This window comes from Sus scrofa, chromosome 13 (assembly GCF_054392235.1).
Source record: "Sus scrofa isolate SSC_HxYL_T2T_F1_AM1 chromosome 13, Sscrofa_HxYL_maternal_Yorkshire_Landrace_v2.0, whole genome shotgun sequence".
NCBI classification, from domain to species: domain Eukaryota; kingdom Metazoa; phylum Chordata; class Mammalia; order Artiodactyla; family Suidae; genus Sus; species Sus scrofa.
In genome coordinates this window covers 87,472,400-87,488,896 of record NC_139395.1, presented here as the reverse complement: position 1 = coordinate 87,488,896, position 16,497 = coordinate 87,472,400, and the positions used below count along the sequence as shown (strand labels likewise).

The following is a 16,497-nucleotide window of genomic DNA, read 5'->3' as shown; positions in this document are numbered from 1 at the left end:
GGATTATCTGGCATACTTGTTGAAGGTTCCCTCTGGCTGCTGTCTGTAGAACAAACGTGGAAGGGATGGGCAGGGAGGGGGCTGTGCCCATGTCCAGGCAAGCTGGTGGTGAGTGGGTCCAGGGTGGCAGCACAGGGGTGACAGTTCCTGCTGGGCTCTGGACAGATTTTGAAAATTTAGCCAGTAAGGTTTTGGGTCTCAGCAAGGGGAAGAAGAGAGCTCTATTTACTGACAGGGCAGGCAGTTGGAGGAGGTGACTTGGGCTAGAAGGTCAGGAATTATGTGTCCACTGTATTGCCTGGGACGCCCCTGGTGTGTGAGCAGAGAACACACAGGCCATCTGTCTGGAGTCGAGACCCACCAGTGAAGAGATGCTAAAACAGCAGATAATATCTATTTGAGGAAATGCCATGAGGAGGCCCCCAGGCAGGGCTGGTGGCATGGTCATCCATGGCAAGAGGGGCCCAGGCCAGTCACAAGACAGGGAGGAGAGGCCCAGCCCTGGAACCTCCCTCCCACATGGGCTTGGCCTGCCTTAGCTTGCACCCGTGTTCCGTCCACAGCGGCTTCCCACCACTCAGACATCCAGGCCACCATGCTCCTGGCTCCCACCCCGGACAATTGTGTGTCTGCTCTGCACAGAGGATCCCCCACCCAGACCTGCTCCCAGGACCACCAGGTCAACTAGAGTAACCCCAGGCCGCTTGCAGAAATGCCAGGAAAGAAAGTCACTGCCAGTGTGAAATGCAGTGTAGATATGAGAATTCAGCCTGGGCAGAGCTGGACCAAGGATGGAGCTGAGCCTGGACCCAAGGATAGAGCCAAGCCTGGACCCGAGGATGGAGCTGGACCCAAGGACTGAACTAGACCTGAGGATAGAGCCAAGCCTGGACCTGAGGGTCGAACAGGAAAGGGGGAAGGCCTGTCATGTCCCCAGGGCCCCTCCCACACAGACCCTCAGAGGCCTCCAAGTACCGTGGTGCCAGTGTGCCCTCAGAACTGGAGATGATGCCCCCCCCAGGGTTGTCTCATGCCCTCTGGCTCCCAAGTCGCCCTGATGCCCAGGAGAAGCTGACAGGTTCCTCGCCCTCTTGGTGCCTGCACGTCTCCTCTCTGTTGTCACTTTTCTGAGGACTGTTTGAATTGTTCTGCTTGGATGGTTCTGCTCAGCCTTTGAATGTGCCAGGCGTTCCAGCAGGCAGGTGAGAGCCCACAGAACTCTTGTCCTCGACCTCATGGTCTCACCAGCTTGCTCATGGGGTGCAGCTTCCTTTGCGCCAGCCCCCTGGCTCGTCTCACTGTCCCTACAGCCAGATGTCCCCACCTGAGAAGCAGGGCTCACTCTGGTCACTTCCCAGCTTCACTCCACAGTTCTTCATCTAAAATGCCCTGCATGGGGAGTTCCCATCGTGGCTAAGAGGAAACAAATCTGACCAGTATCCATGAGGATGCAGGTTCGAACCCTAACTTCACTTGGTGGGTTGGGGATCTGGCGTTGCTGTGGTGTAGGTTGCAGATACAGCTGGGGTCAGACATCACTGTGGCCATGCTGTAGGCCAGCAGCTATAGCTTCGATTGGACCCCTGGGAATCTCCTGGGAGCCTGAGAATCTCCATATGCCAAGGGTGTGGCCCTAAAAAGACAAAACAAAACAAAAAAATGCCCCACATGGGTCTCGAAGAGATATTTGCACACACATGTTCACAGGAGCATCGTTCACAGTAGCTAAAGGTAGAACAGTCCAGGTGTCCACCAGCAGGTGATGGATAAACAGTGCAGTCCATCCATATAGTGGAGTAGGACTCAGCCTTTAGAGAGAAGGAAATCCTGATACGTTCTACAACATGAGTGTTTGAGCCTCTCTGAACCTTGAGAAAGTTATGCTCAGTGAAACAAGTCAGGAACACTTAGAAATGGTGAAGGTGATAAATTTTATGTTATGTGTATTTTACCACAAATACAAGTTTTTAATGTTAAATGCCCTACATTGAAGCTTATTTTTCTCATGTAAGCAACCTTCCCAAATCTGGACGGTTGCCTTGAAAAAAATTTTTTGATCCTTCATGACTAATCCCGTTGACCCACCTGGGTCTAGTTTGGGATCAGATGGCCTGGGATGCAGTAGCCAGTGTCCCAGCAACTTCCTCTTCATGACAAGCTCTTAAGGAAGGGAGTCTCGAGTCACATGGTTAGTGGCAGTGCCAGGATCCAACCTGTGCTCCTTGGGCCCCAGGCCCCCTGCTGTGCTGTCCCCACCCGTGAGATACATCCTGATGTGTTCTGTGCAGAGAAACTTGTGGAAGATCTCTGGAACTGTAGGCAGGTGCCAAGGACTCAGGGTGTTGGGGGGGAGGTCCCCTCACACCCCATATGCTGTACATCTGCTTTATAATCTGTTCTTTACCACATAACACATCATGTATAGGGCATCCCATGCCATTAAATGGTCCTCTACAACTTTCTTAATGGTTCTGTGGTATTCTATTGTATGAACGCAAAATAGATGATTTAATCACTTCCTTTTTTTCCAGGCTGTGGTTGTTTCTAACTTTTTGCTATTATAATTGCCCCTATAGGGAACACACTCGTAGCTAAATCTTTATTCACTTAATTATTACCTTGGAATAAATTACTAGAACTAGAATTGTTGGTTCAAAAGGTATGCACATTTTAAAGGCTTTTGATGCATGTTGCCAGATTGCCCTCCCAGAAACACTGCACAATGTACACTCAGACCAGCAGGGTCTGCAAGTCCAGCTCCCCTACACACCCCCAACACCCAGTCTTGTCTTTTTGTTTTCTTCATCTCTTGCCAATTGTTCTGGTTGATTTTTTTTAAGCATCTTATTGTTGTTTTCATTTGCATCCGTGTGATCCTCAGAGATGTCAAGCACTTGTCACATGTTTATTAGCCACTTGTGGTTCATCTTTGTCTGTGTCCTTTGTCTGCATCCCCATCAAGGCTCCCATCTTCTCCTTAATGATTTATAAAAGCTCTAAGTGTACCTGCTCTCCTGAAGCAGAGCCCAGCTGCGATCGGCACCCTCTCTGGTTGCTATGCAGCTGTGCCAGTGGTGGGACCAGTCTCCATGGCCACAGATGCCCGGTCTCAGTGAGGAGCAGAGCAGGGAGAGTGTTGCCATGGAGATGCTACCCAAGCGGGGCCTGGCTCCCCTCCCCCTTGGCTGAGCAGCTTTCTCGGCCAGGGCTGTGGCCAGGCAGAGACTTTGCAGGCAGGGGTGGAGGGGAGCCCCAGGCCCTGGGAGAACCCCAGAGAAGTTTCCTGTCTGTACCATAATGCCCAGAACAGGTCCAGCAGGGCTGGTTGCTGAGGGCCAGGATACCCAGTCTCACGGAGTCAGAAGTTTTGACTGTCTCTCCCTAAATATAGAGATGCATGATAAAGAAATGAAACTTCTTATGGCAGAACATAAAAATCATGTCCCATAGCCAGAGCAGACAATCTATACTGTACCAGATGAATATTTTATTAATAATATCAGAATTATCCTGCACAATTGTAATGCATTTGTTTGTGTGAAATGTGTTTAAAGTACTAACTTGGAGTTCCCATCATGGCTCCGTGGTAATGAACCTGGCTTGTATCCATGAGGATGCAGGTGCGATCCCTGGCCTCCCTCAGTGGGTTAAAGATCCAGTGTTTTCATGAGCTATGGTGTAGGTCGCAGACACGGCTGGGATCCTAAGCTGCTGTGGCTGTGGCATAGGCTGGCAGCTGTAACTCCAGTTCGACCCCTAGCCTGGAAACGTCCATATGTTGTGAATGCAGCCCTAAAAAGACAAAATAAAAGTACTAACTTTTTGAAGTAACCATTTAAAATATAACTGTCTGCCCCTCTTATGGGCTGAATTTTGTCCCCCCAAATTCACACATGGAAGTTCTCACCCCAGTACCTCAGAAGATACCTGTTTGGAGAGGCAGCCTTTAAAGAGGTGGTCAAGTTCAACTGAGGTCACCAGGGTGGCCCAGATCAAACTGGTGCCTCATTAGAAGGGATGAGGACACAGACATGCACAGAGAGAGGCCCACGTGAAGGCATAAGGCGAAGACGGCCGTCACTGCAGGGAAAGTGGCCTCAGGAGGAGCCAGCCCTGCCCACACCTTGGCCCAGACATCCCACCTCCAGGACCAAGAGGAAAAAAATGTCTGCTGTTGGAGCCATGCAGACTGAGGTCTTAGCTCTGGCAGCTGAGCAGACCACTCCCGGTATCACCCCACTTCACCCCACCTGGGCCACAGGGAGCTAGTGTCACCATCAAACCCATTTGTGGACACAAATGCTGGGGTCCAGGGGTCAGCCAGTGGAGAAACAGGCTGGATCAGGATTTGAACCCCTGGAAGCCGGGTTCTTCCTCCTGAACACGCCTTCCTGCAAACACTTCAACCCTTCCCAGGAGGGGGGAAGGCTGCCCCTCCCAACCCCCCACTTATAGCTGGGGAAACTGAGGCAGGGGTCCACATCCTCTGTGAGGTCAGCATGACTCCACCCTCTTAGGGCAGCAGAAGAAAGAATCTAACCTCCTTAATAACCCCCAGCTCTGGGAAGCCCCTTGCAGGCTCTGGGTGAGTTTATGCATCTTTGTCATCCATGTATTCTTTCATTCGAGTGTCTAACTCACATCAACTGAGCACATACTATGTGCTGGGCCCTGGGGAAGCAGTGGTGAGTGAGAGGGCCCTCAGGGAGCTCTCATTCTGGGGAGATGCCTGACTCTAGGTAACCAAACAGAAGATCCATTTAGAGAGCTGTAAACACAACAGGTGGCAGGACAGAGGGCCTGGGGCAGGGAGAGGACTCTGAGCTGGGCCTTAATGACCTGGGTCCCCCTCCCCCACCAAAACAGCATCAGAGAAAACCAGCCAAGACAGAGATTTAAATAAGGCCCAGAATCGCAGAGTGTCAGTCCCTAAAAGTCCGGGTTTCAACTACAAGTCACTCTTCATACCAACATCCAAGATTTCAACCTGACTGAGAGAAAGCCATCAACAGAAAGCAACTTCATAGGACATAGAAGTTAGTACTACCAGACAAAGGTCTAAAGCAGCCCTTATGGAAGTCCTTCAATAATGAACAGAATTGAAACAAATGGGGAAAAAATGGAAAGTCTCAGCAAAGAAATGGAAAATGTAAAGAAGAACCAAGTGGAAATTTTAGAATTGAAAAATCCAATAACCAAAGTCTAAAACTCAGCAGATGAAGAATTCCCTGTTGGCACAGTTGAGTTAAGGATCCAACATCATCATTCCTATGGCTGGGGTCGCTGCTATATTATGGGTTCATTCCCTGCCCTGGGAACTTCCACATGCCCAGGGCCTGGTCAAAACAAAACAAAACAAAACCTCAGCAGATGAGCTCAGTGTCAGAAAGGAGGGGACAGAGGAATGAATCAGTGAACTTAAAGGTAAAACAATAAAAACTACTCAATCTGAGCAACAGAGGGGAAAAAATAGACTTAAATGAGCAGAACCCAAAGGACCTAAGAAACTAAATTAAAAAAAAAAAAAAAAAGGATTAACGTGTGTGATCAGAATCCCAGAAAGAAAGAAAAAAAAGATGAGGGTGGGACTGGAAAAGTTTTCAAAAAAAACAATGGCTTCAAATTTGGCAAAAGACCTAAATCTATAGATTTAGGAAAGTGAGAAAACTCTGAAAAGGATAAACCAAAAGGAACCTATGCTGAGATATAGCACATTAAAACTTCTAACAACTAAAAGCAAAGAAAAAAATCTTGAAAGCAGTAAGAGAACTGACTTCTTAGGTAGAAGAGAAAAACAATTTGATTGACAGCAGATTTCTCATCAGAAACCATGGAGACCAGCAGGAAATGGCAAACATTTTTCAAGTGCTCAAAGAAATGTCAACCCCAAATCTTATATCCAGTAAAAATATCCTTTAGGAATGAAGAAGAAATCAAGACATTCTCAGAAGAAAGAAAACTGAGAGAATCTGTCACCATCAGAGCTACCCTAAAGGAATTATTAAAGGAAGTTCTCTAAACAACAACAACAACAACAACAAAAAATGGTAAAAAAAGGAATTTGGGAACATCAAGAAAGAACACAGCAAAAATAGAGGTAAATACAATAGATTCATGCTCTTAAATTTTCTAAATTATGTTTGACAATTGAAGCAAAAATTATAACACTATCTGATGTCATTCTCAACATATGTAAAGGAAATATTCAAGACAATCACATTATAAATGGGGAGCATACAGGGTCACCAAGGGACTTAAGTTTCTGAACTTCACTCCATCTGATAAAATGTCAAATCGTTATGCTTATGATTCATTATGATTACCTAGAATACAGCTAAATAACATACAAAGAGAAACATTTGAAAACACTATATATAAATCATGGAGTTCCCATCGTGGCGGAAACGAATCTGACTAGGAACCATGAGGTTGTGGGTTCAATCCCTGGCCTCCCTCAGTGGGTTAAGGATTGGGTGTTGCCATGAGCTGTAATGTAAGTCACAGACACAACTCGGATCTGATATTACTGTGGCTGTGGCATAGGCCAGTGGCTACAGCTCCAATTAGACCCCTATATGCCTGGGAACCCCCATATGCCACAGGTGAGGCCCTAAAAAGACAAAAAAAAAAAAAAACCACTATATATAAATCAAAATGTAATTTTTTTACTTTTTTTGTCTTTTTTTTTTTTTTTTAGGGCCACACCTGCAGTGTATGGAGGTTCCCAGGCTAGGGGTCTAATCAGAGCTGTAGCTGCCAGCCACAGCCATGCCACATCTCAGCCACGTCTGTGACCTACACCACAGCTCACAGCAACACCGGATCCTTAATCCACTGAGCGAGGCCAGGGACTGAACCTACAACCTCATGGTTCCTAGCTGGATTCGTTTCTGCTGTGCCACAATGGGAACTCCAATATGGGATTTTTTTAAAGCTTCAAGTAGCACACAAGAAGGAAGGAAAAAGGAAACAAAAACATAACAAAAGAGAAGAAAATAAAATGACCAACTTAAACCCTAACATGTTAATAATTATATTAAATGTAAACAGTCTAATAGATCAAGCAAAAGACAGAGGTGGACAGAGTGGGAAAAAATTAAACCAATTAGGAGTTCCCTTGTGGCACAGGGTTAAGGATCTGGTGTTGTCTCTGCAGCACCTCAGGTTGCTGCTGAGATTTGGGTTCAGTCCCCAGCCGGGGAACTTCCATATACCGTGGATGTGGCCAAAATAAACAAATAAATAACCCAATTATATGCTGTCTACAAGAAACTCATTTCAAATCTAGTAATACAGGTGGGTCAAAAGTCAAAGAATTGGAAAAAGTGACAACACCAAATGCTGGCGAGGATGTGGAACAACAGGAACTCTCACATCCTGCTGGGAAAGTTTGGCAGTCTCTTTAAAAACTAAATATACACTTACCATATAACCTGGTAGTCATACTCCTGGGCATTTATGCCAGAGAAATCTCTTACATTTGCATAAAAATTTGTACATGATGGAGTTCCCATTATGGCTCAGTGGAAACAAATCCAACTAGTATCGATGAGGACATGGGTTCAATCTCTGCCCTCGCTCAGTGGGTTAAGTATCCAGTGTTGCCTTGAGCTGTGGTGTAGATCACAGATGTGGCTCAGATCTGGTGGTGTTGTGGCTATGGTGGAGGCTGGCTGCTGCAGCTCTGATTCAACCCTTAGCCTGGGAACCTCCATGTGCTGAGGGTGCAGCCCTTAAAAAAAAGTTGTACATGATCATTCATAGCAGCCTTATTTACAATAGTCAAAAGCTCAAAATAAGCCAAATGTCTGCTCTAGGTGAGCGAGTGAACAGACTGCACCCAGATCAGCTGTAAAACAGAGGAAACTGCAGGAACATGTGACAGCTCTGGGCGTCTCAAGGACATGATGCTGGGCAAGTCCACTCATACACAGAGTTCTGGAAATGGAAAAACTGTGGACATGGGCATCAGGTCAGTGGTTATGGGTAGAAATGGTGGGGAAGGGGTGGTTGTGACGTAGGGCTGCACGAGGGCCATGAGGAGTCGGTTCTGGATTGGACAGCAGTGATGCTTACTAGAATCTACATGTGATACAGGGAAGCAAACTGGATACAGACATCACAGCAGTGTTGTTTTCTGGCTGGAATGTTATACTGTCATCACATAAGACGCCATTGTGGAGGCTGGGTGGAGGGTACAGGGGCCACTTTATATCATCACTGAAGCTTCAAAATAAAACTGCAAAATTATTTTCTTCACTTTGATGCAGCCATGTGCATTCATAAGGATAATGATCAGAAGAGCCAAAGATTTGTATTTAGGTTTAGAATAAGTTCACAGTGAGGTCGCCATTTTGTTGTATTATTTTGTTAGTCTGCCTGGCTTCTGGGGAGGGAGCCACACCCTGGAGGCTGAGTGTCTGAGCACCCCCTACTCAGGAGCCCTGAGAGGGGGGTGTGGTGTGCTCCTCACTATGTGCTCAAGGCCCCACCTCTGTCTACAGAGCCAGTGCCACCAGATAGCACCCCATCACACCCAAGCTGCCCTCACCCCAACCAGCAGGGGCCTCCCCGTAGTGGTGACACTACGAGCACTGGCCCTTGCCAGCCAGGAGGAGGCAGGGTTGAGGGCGCCCAGGGCTCTGTCCCCTGAGAGGGGCCCCAGGCCATCTCTGCTCAGAGACCCTCCATCAGAGAGACCCCCTGTCTTTGTCTTGGAGGCTACCAGGCAGACCCAAGTCCCCGGTTGCTGGGTGATGGGAACTGGGGATGGGGGAAGAGCAGGGAGCAGGGCTGGTGGGCCCTACAGTGGGGGCCTGAATATTCAGGCACAGGCAGAGCCCACACACCATCCTCACACAGCCCCACAGGCCCTGGGGACACACCCGCTCCCACAACAGACACCTCAGATCCTCACAGACGCCCCCAGAATCACACCCACACCAATCAAACCAAACCAAAACAACCACACGCTCATACACAAATACACACCCCCGCACCATCTAGACAGTCAAAGACAGAGCTGCATGCCAGGCAGGTCTGATTCACACAAACTAGCACAGGTGCCTTCCAGGTGCTGGGGTGCGGCAAGGGGCTGGGGGCCTTTCACTCTGCCTTGACCAGAGCCAGAGACACAAAAGGGACAAGCAGAAGGGTTGCCTCCAGCCCTGATCACATCACCAAGCCATCAGGTACCTGCCTGCCCCACCCCACCTCAGACATCACCTCACCTATAGGGCCACTTTCCACCAGGGTCCAGGGCCTGCCTTACAGGAGCACTGACCCATGCTAGTGCCCGGGGTGGAGGGGCACAGTTAGGAGGACAGCCTGTCCTGCCCTCATGAACAGATCAGTGGGGACACGTCATGCCTTGATCAGGGGCCTTTCCTAGTTGGGGGCGCCATGAGGGGAGGGGCTGCAACAGAGGTGGGGAGATTACTAACACGTGCAAAGATCCTAAAGCCAGAGTGGGGCCAGGGCAGCTGGCGCCCCATGAATGGGAGGAGAGGGTCAGGCCAAAGCGGAAGTGGGGCCAGCCCATGAGCCGAGCCTCTGCCTGGTCAGGAGGTCACCCTTATTCTAAATGCAGCAGGAGCCATGGAGGATCCAGGAGGGGAAGTGGTGTGAGTTCTGGGTGGAGGCCTGGTAGGGACACCTTGATTGCGGGCACAGCTCTGGGGACCTGAGTGGTGGGTGTGGGATCGAGGGCCTGGCCTGGGTGGATGGACAAGGGAGGAGCAGGCCTGGTGGGGGCTCCAGGGTAGGAGCTTGGGCAACAGATGGCTGGAGGACCCGTCGCTGACATGGAAATACTGGCAAGGCTGGGGTCGGGGGTCCTGGACTCCCACCTGCCTTCCCCCCACCCACCTGTAACAGTCCTCTCCACAGACCACCACCTGCTGTGTTGCAGCAAATCAGACTCTTCTCTGTTGCTCCACCCAAGCCCTGCGCCTGTAACACAGAGACCAGAGCTCACCCTCAGGCACCCGCTGACCACGCTCTACTTGGGGTCAGGTCCAGAGGGAGGGTGGTGGCTGTAGGACCAGCATAGGGGGGAGGGTCCTGATGCAGCCTGGGAAGTCATCAAGGCCCCCAGGGAGCAGGGGCCACCTAGAGGCTGAAGGACAGGTCAGCCTGGAAAAGGGTGGGGTCTCCAGCCAGGGTCTCCAAGTGCAGGCCACACCAAGGACTGTGATGAGGGGGAGATGGGCGACCATCCACAGGGGTGAGAGGAAAACGCTGGGACTTCCATTTTGTACAAATGTTTCCCAAAGAAGAGAAATTTGGGTCTGTCAGTTCCCCTGCAAGGGCGGCAGTGGCCCTTGTGGTCATACAGGCCATGTCCCCCTGGGGGCCCTTGGCTCCTCCTCTGTCAGCACGTGGCAGGTAAGTGGATCTGTGGGGTAGTGTCTCTGGTTTCAATTAAAATAACTGACAAAATGGCAAGTGGCTTAAGAAGCTTCCTGCAAAGGAAGCGTGGGCTAAAGGTAAGGGATTCAGGAGCTTAGAGCAGGGATGTGACTTGCCCCCAGGAAGGCAACACCTAGGAGGGGACAGGGAAAGCACAGCCTCACTCAGAGGACACTCGGAAGAGGGCTGACATCTGCATCCTTGGTGCTGGCCAGATGGGCTTTCTCTGATGGAAACAACCACGGAGGGCTTCTGCGTGGATCATGACTAGAACTAGATGTGGGTCGATGCTATTGACTGAAGGTTCCTCCAGGTCTCCCCTGAGGCCTCCTTCTGGCCCAGGACCCCATCCAGGACCCTTCCTGGCTCCCTAGTCCTTTTGTTCTCCATGACTTGAACCTTTGGAAGCATGCTGCCCAAATCTTCTGGAGGACGCCCCTCAGTTTGGGTTTGTCTGCCGTGTCCTCAAGGTGACACTGGAGTTATGGGTTTGCAGGGCAAGGGCCCCAAGGTCTTCATGTCGGGGGTCCTGAGACACAAGTGTGTTGACCTTGGGTGCTGGTGGAGGTCTTGTGCGCCAGGACTGTCAGGTTTTAACTATTTTCACGCAGCCTAAGTTTTCACGACGTGGGGATGGGGGGCTGGGGAGAGACATGGCGAGCCAGTCACAAGAACCTTGGCTGTGGGCTAGTACCTTCTCTAGAAGGCAAAGGAGAGTCTGAAGAGGGCAGAGGGCAGTGGGGTCAACCAGGAAGCTTAAAGCCGAGAGAGCATCTGTGTGGAGAGTGGGCCGGGGGCAGCTGGGGAGCCAGAGCCATGCTGCCCAGGGGATGAGGCAGGGAGGATGAAGGCCCGGGGTATGGAGCAGCCCAAGGCCGGCGTCTTCCCCAGCCCTCCAGGCCCTTCCCCAGTCCCAGCCGGCAAAGGTGGGTGGTCTGCCCTCCTCCACCCTCCAGGCACCTCCTGTCACCAGCCTCTGCCCGGAATGTGGAAGGTGGGTGGGTGGCGGCTCTGTCCCAGCTATCTTTCACCCTGTAGAGTGGGGCAGGGGATGGGGGGTCATGCTTCTTGTGGCCATGGGAAGATGTACTATTGGGGCCTGGGGATGCAAGGAGGCCCATGAGGCTCCAGCACCATGATCCAGTGAGGGGGAAGCTCCCTGGACTTGGGCCGTGGTGTGGAGCTGGGGGGCAACTGTACATGCATCCGAGGCAGGGGCAGAAGGCGCCAGCCTGGCTTGGCTGTGGCTGTGAGGGGTGAGCTCTCAGGAGGATCAGGGCGTGGTTGGCCCCACTGCAGGTGCTTCCCGTGTGGGGTGGGGCAGGACTGGTGGGCTCAGCCTGTCTCGGGCCCCAGGAGATCATGGATGGGCCTGTTCCACTCTCACTGCCCAGCAGAGCTGAATGAATATTTGTGAAGAGAGTGGGTGGGCTGCCCCTGTCCTGTGCCTGTGACTACCAATGGGATACCATGGGCTCCAGGCTATGGACGAGGCAGCCGCCCAGCCCAGGCAGCAGGACCTGGGCTTCAAGGAGGTGTGTGGCTCCGCCTGCAGGAGCTCATGCGAGTTGAGCAGATAAGGCACAAAATAATTAGTGAGCAGAGTGTATAATTAAGTGCTAAATTGTGTGTTTCAGACTTGCTGAGCCGCGGGAGCGCGAGGTGGGAGGTCACGCTGAGTTGGGGTGGCTGGGGGAGGCGGCTTGTGCCCAAGAGGCCACCATTCGGGGAGGGGTCCCAGGTGGGGGCAGGAGCAGGGGTGCAGATGGCCCCCACCCTGCAGAAGCCATGTGGGGTGGGGCAGGCGGGGTGACAGCCTGGGTGACTTCGGCGGGCCTCAGCAGCCTTGTGAGTGAAGTGGGTTTCTCAGAGCGTCCAGTCCAAGTCTAGATCCCAGCACAGGTTTGGCATGCCAGGGAGGCCCAGACAGAGGGACACAAATAAACAAACAGCAGGCCTAGCACCTCCCAGCCCTGCAGGAGCCCATCCAGACCAGGGGCTACCTGCTCATCATGCTCTTAGAGGCAGGGAGTCCGGGGCAGCCAGGTGGCAGAGTCCCAAGGGGCCTGCATGGCAAGCCGTCCCCTCAGGGCCTTCAGAAGCTGCAGACAGCTTCTGAAGGGAGCACACCCCAGTGCCGGCTGCTCGTCTTAGGAGCAGGGGTCAAGGGGCCAAGAGTCTCTCTCCAAGGGGCTCAAGCAGAGTAGCTGGCGCTGGGGAAGAGGGGCCTGGGCTGCAAGCAGACCAGGAGGCCAGGCTGGGAGAGTCACCCATGCCCCCAGGCAGCCAGGTGTTGGAATGAGACAGTGTCCCAGCACTTGGAAGGGCCCAGGGGCAGGATGCTCCCTCCTGGCAGTGCTGCATCTGCAGCCTGGCTTAGCGTGCCGTGGACTGATAACAAATATTGTGACAGGCCCCTCCTGTGGACAGCAGTTGGCACCAAGTAATGAACCCGACTAGTATCCATGAGGACTCAGGGACTTCCCATCATGGCACAGAGGAAAGGAATCTGACTAGGAACCATGAGGTTGTGGGTTCGATCCCTGGCCTCGCTCAGTGGGTTAAGGATCCAGTATTGCTCTGAGCTATGGTATAAGTCGCAGACTGGGCTCAGATCTGACGTTTCTGTGGCTGTGGTGTAGGCCGGCAGCTGCAGCTCTGATTTGATCCCTAGCCTGGGAACCACCATATGCATGGGTGTGGCCCTTAAAAAAAAAAAAAAAAAAAAAAGAGGAAACTGTGAGGTAAAGGGGAAGGTGTCCCTGAGACTTGGGGGCAAAGGAAACAAAGGCACAGAGTGGGAACCACTAGGACAGCATCCAGGTATTGGGAACAGCACTTGCAAAGGCCCTGGGCAAGGTTTGCCTGGCATGTCCTGGGACTGACTGAGAGGCAGGTGAATGAGGCCTGAGAGGTTTGAGGACAGATCACATGTGCTTTTCATCTATGGAGAGAGGTGTGGAGGGTGTGGGTCTGACTCAGGCTTAACAGGACCCCTGGCTGCTGTGGAAGCAGAAGCAGATCAGGAGGTGTTGGACAATCCAGGGGATAGGGAGGGGGCTAGGACCAGGGGTGATGGTGGGGGAGGAGGGAGCCAAGCAGACCCCACCAGTCCTAGGCCTCCTGAATTTCCACATTCATTCACTCATTCGTATTTTCTTTTTCTTTATTTTCTGTGGAGAGGGAGTAGGGAGAGAAAGGAAGTTCATGGCAGCATTAATTAAGCTACAGGCCTGATCAGTGGGGTCACAGATCACCAAACAATCCAAACGTCCTTCCTCCTCCTCCTCTCCTTGCACACAACCCTGGTGTGACCCAGCACAGAGTGACAGCTGGGCAGCTGGAGTGACCCTGACTGGCCTCTGTGGGGGCTGAGTCACCGACACTGAACCCAGTCCTGAAGGACAAGGCCCGTGGACACTGCGGCCAAGGCCCAGTGGTGGGGTGGGGGGCGGGGGAGCAGAGCCTAGGGGAACACGACCAGCCTGCAAGGCTGCCATGAGGTGGGCTGCAGGGCCTGAGAGGCCGGGACTGCCCAGCTGAGGACGTGGACTTTGTCCTGAGGCCCTGGACAGCCACTGAAGGACAGCCCTGTGGATGGAGGCTGGGTGGGGCAGTGATGGGGAAGAGCTAGGGCAGGAGGAGGGCTTAGTCTGTCACACCCCAAAAGGACAGAGGTCCCTGTGCCCTGCACCTAGACCCCCAGTCGCCACCTCCCCTGCCCTTGCCATCGAGCCTGTCCCCACCCCTCTGTTCATGCACCCTGGTCTCAGCCTCACTGTGTGAATGTGGGCAGATCCCCTGCCCTCTCTGAGCCTCCAGGGAAGGTGTTGGACCTCAGGATCCCTCAGCCTGAGGACCCATGATCTTGGACCAGCCAGTCCTAAAGGCAGGCTCCTCCTTGCAGGACATTAGGGCAGGACAAGGCTGCAGCCCTGAGAGCTGTGTTTGCCGTGGTGCTGAGCTGAGCGGCCGAGTTCAGCATATTTACACAAAGCCTCCAGATGGACCTCAGCTGCTGGGGAGGCCGGCCGGCTGCTGCGCTGGCACGCAGGGACTTTCTGCTAATTGGATCCCCAGGGAAGGAGAACAGCCACCATCCCAGCCAACCCATCCACTCATTCATTCATTCCTTCATTCATTCACAGAAAACCTACACCGTGACTGAGGGTACTCAGCTCAGCTCTGAAGATGCCAGAGTGAATAAGATGCAGTCCAGACAGAGCTCACAGCCATCAGGTAGGGTCTGCTCGATGTGGTGAAGGAAGGTGGATTTTTTTTTTTATGCCTTTTTGTTTCCATTTTTTAAAGTCTTATTGAAGTATAGTTGATTTACATTGTTATGATAATTTCTGCTATACAACAAAGAGATTCAGTTATACATATACACACATCCATTATTTTCAGATTCTTTTCCCACATAGATCGTCACAGAATATTGGGTAGAGTTCCTTGTGCTGTACAGCAGGTCCCCGTGAAGAAGGTGGATTATGTGCAGAGTGCACGGGGAGCCTGGGCCCTGCTGCAGGGTGGAGGCAGAGTGACACCTCTCACGTATGCACAGTCCCCCCCCCTCAAGCCCTCCCTCTCATACCCTGTTACCCCTCAGATGAGGGAGATGCTCTGGTTTGGCACAGCCCCCACCCCGAGTGCGTCATACTTGGCCTTACCCCTCATTTATGCAACCTCTCCCCACCCCCGACCCCCACAGCATCTGAGGTTGCCACCCTAGGCAGCCATCCCTGCTCTGCCAATGAGGGGCACATACCGTAGGGAAAACAACCCCCAACCCACCCGCAATTCCACCATTCTCCAGCCCCAGACACCAAGCTCCAGGCTTGGAGATGTGGATTCAGGGGTCCTCACAGCCAGGGACCATGGATGGGGTGCCCCCCCAACAAGGAGAAACTGAGGGCCACTGAACCAGCCATGCCAAAGGGCTGGAGGGACGCTGTGAAGGTGTGTTCTTCCTGGCACCCTTGGCTCAGAGCCTCAGCCTACCTGTTTTACTGTGACATGGGCAGCAGGCTTCCATTTCCCCACCTGCTCCTCAGGGCAATAACTCAATGCTCACAACAATCCCCGTTGTCTCAGGAGAGAAACAGCTGACTCTGGGTTCAAACTCCAGCTGAGTGACCTTGGGCAGGTGGCTTAACCTCACTGAGACTTGGTTTCTCCATCCATAAAATGGAGCAGTAATGCTGGGGTTGTTAGGAGATCCCACCTGATAAGTCAAGGAAAGCACTTTGTTCACATTAAGTGCTCAGTGAGCATGAGCACGCGTTGGGGGTCTGGAACTGACCTGCGTCCCCCTTCTTGAGGGCTTAGGCCAAGGGTCATGGCCAATGTCCCAGCTTCCAGAGACAGTGGAGCCCCAGGCCACCCGATCAGGGGCCCACTTGCCTGAGTGGCAGAGTCCCAGACAGAGGCCCCCTGAGTCTCTTGTCAGCTCTGGAGCAGCCAGTGGAGACCAAACTGGAAGGGGCTGCTCTGGTCTCCTAGGTGGAAGGGGGTGGAATATAAAACAGGGGACCAGAAATGCACGGGTAGAAATTGGGACTATGCCAGATCCGTTGGGGGCATCCTGACGAGAGTACATTAGAAACCAGGAGGGGCGGGACGGGTACACTGCAAGCACAGGCTGGGGCCTTGCGGCTCCTCTAGGAACGGAGAGAAGGAAGAAGGTCGATGTGCAGACGTCAGGAGAGGTCGCTGAAGGAGGTGATGTCAGCCGGCAGGGCCACAGCAGCCCTGCGAGCCGAGCCCCTGGGAGTCTATTTTAAGGTGATGGGAGCCTCCGAGGGTTCCAAGCGGAGCTCAGCGGCTGGCTTTCCACTTTACAGTGAGGCCAGAGCCGGCCCCACCCCTGCCCTGGGTCTGGCTCCTAGCCCGCAGCTCCAGGCAAGAAAATGAAGCCGGGAGTACTGGGGGCCGGGGGAGGGGCAAGGGCTGGGGTCTGGTCGGAACAGGAGGTGGAGTCTGGGGGTGGGGACGCGAGGCGGGGGTGCAGGAGGGCGCAGCAGGAGCTGCGGCGTGCTTGCCAGACCCACAGAGAGTGCAGCCCTGCAGCTCTGCAGCCCCGCAGCT

General features: G+C 52.7%; 1 long non-coding RNA gene across 1 annotated transcript in view; it reads left to right on the top strand.

Moving 5' to 3' along the window:
* Positions 1 to 16,497, top strand: part of LOC146397450 (uncharacterized) — a 41,214-nt gene that overhangs the window by 10,306 nt on the left and 14,411 nt on the right. Inside the window, exon 2 of the long non-coding RNA XR_014823910.1 lies at positions 14,559 to 14,649. This is a non-coding gene — a long non-coding RNA (uncharacterized LOC146397450). The remainder of the gene's footprint in view (positions 1 to 14,558; positions 14,650 to 16,497) is intronic.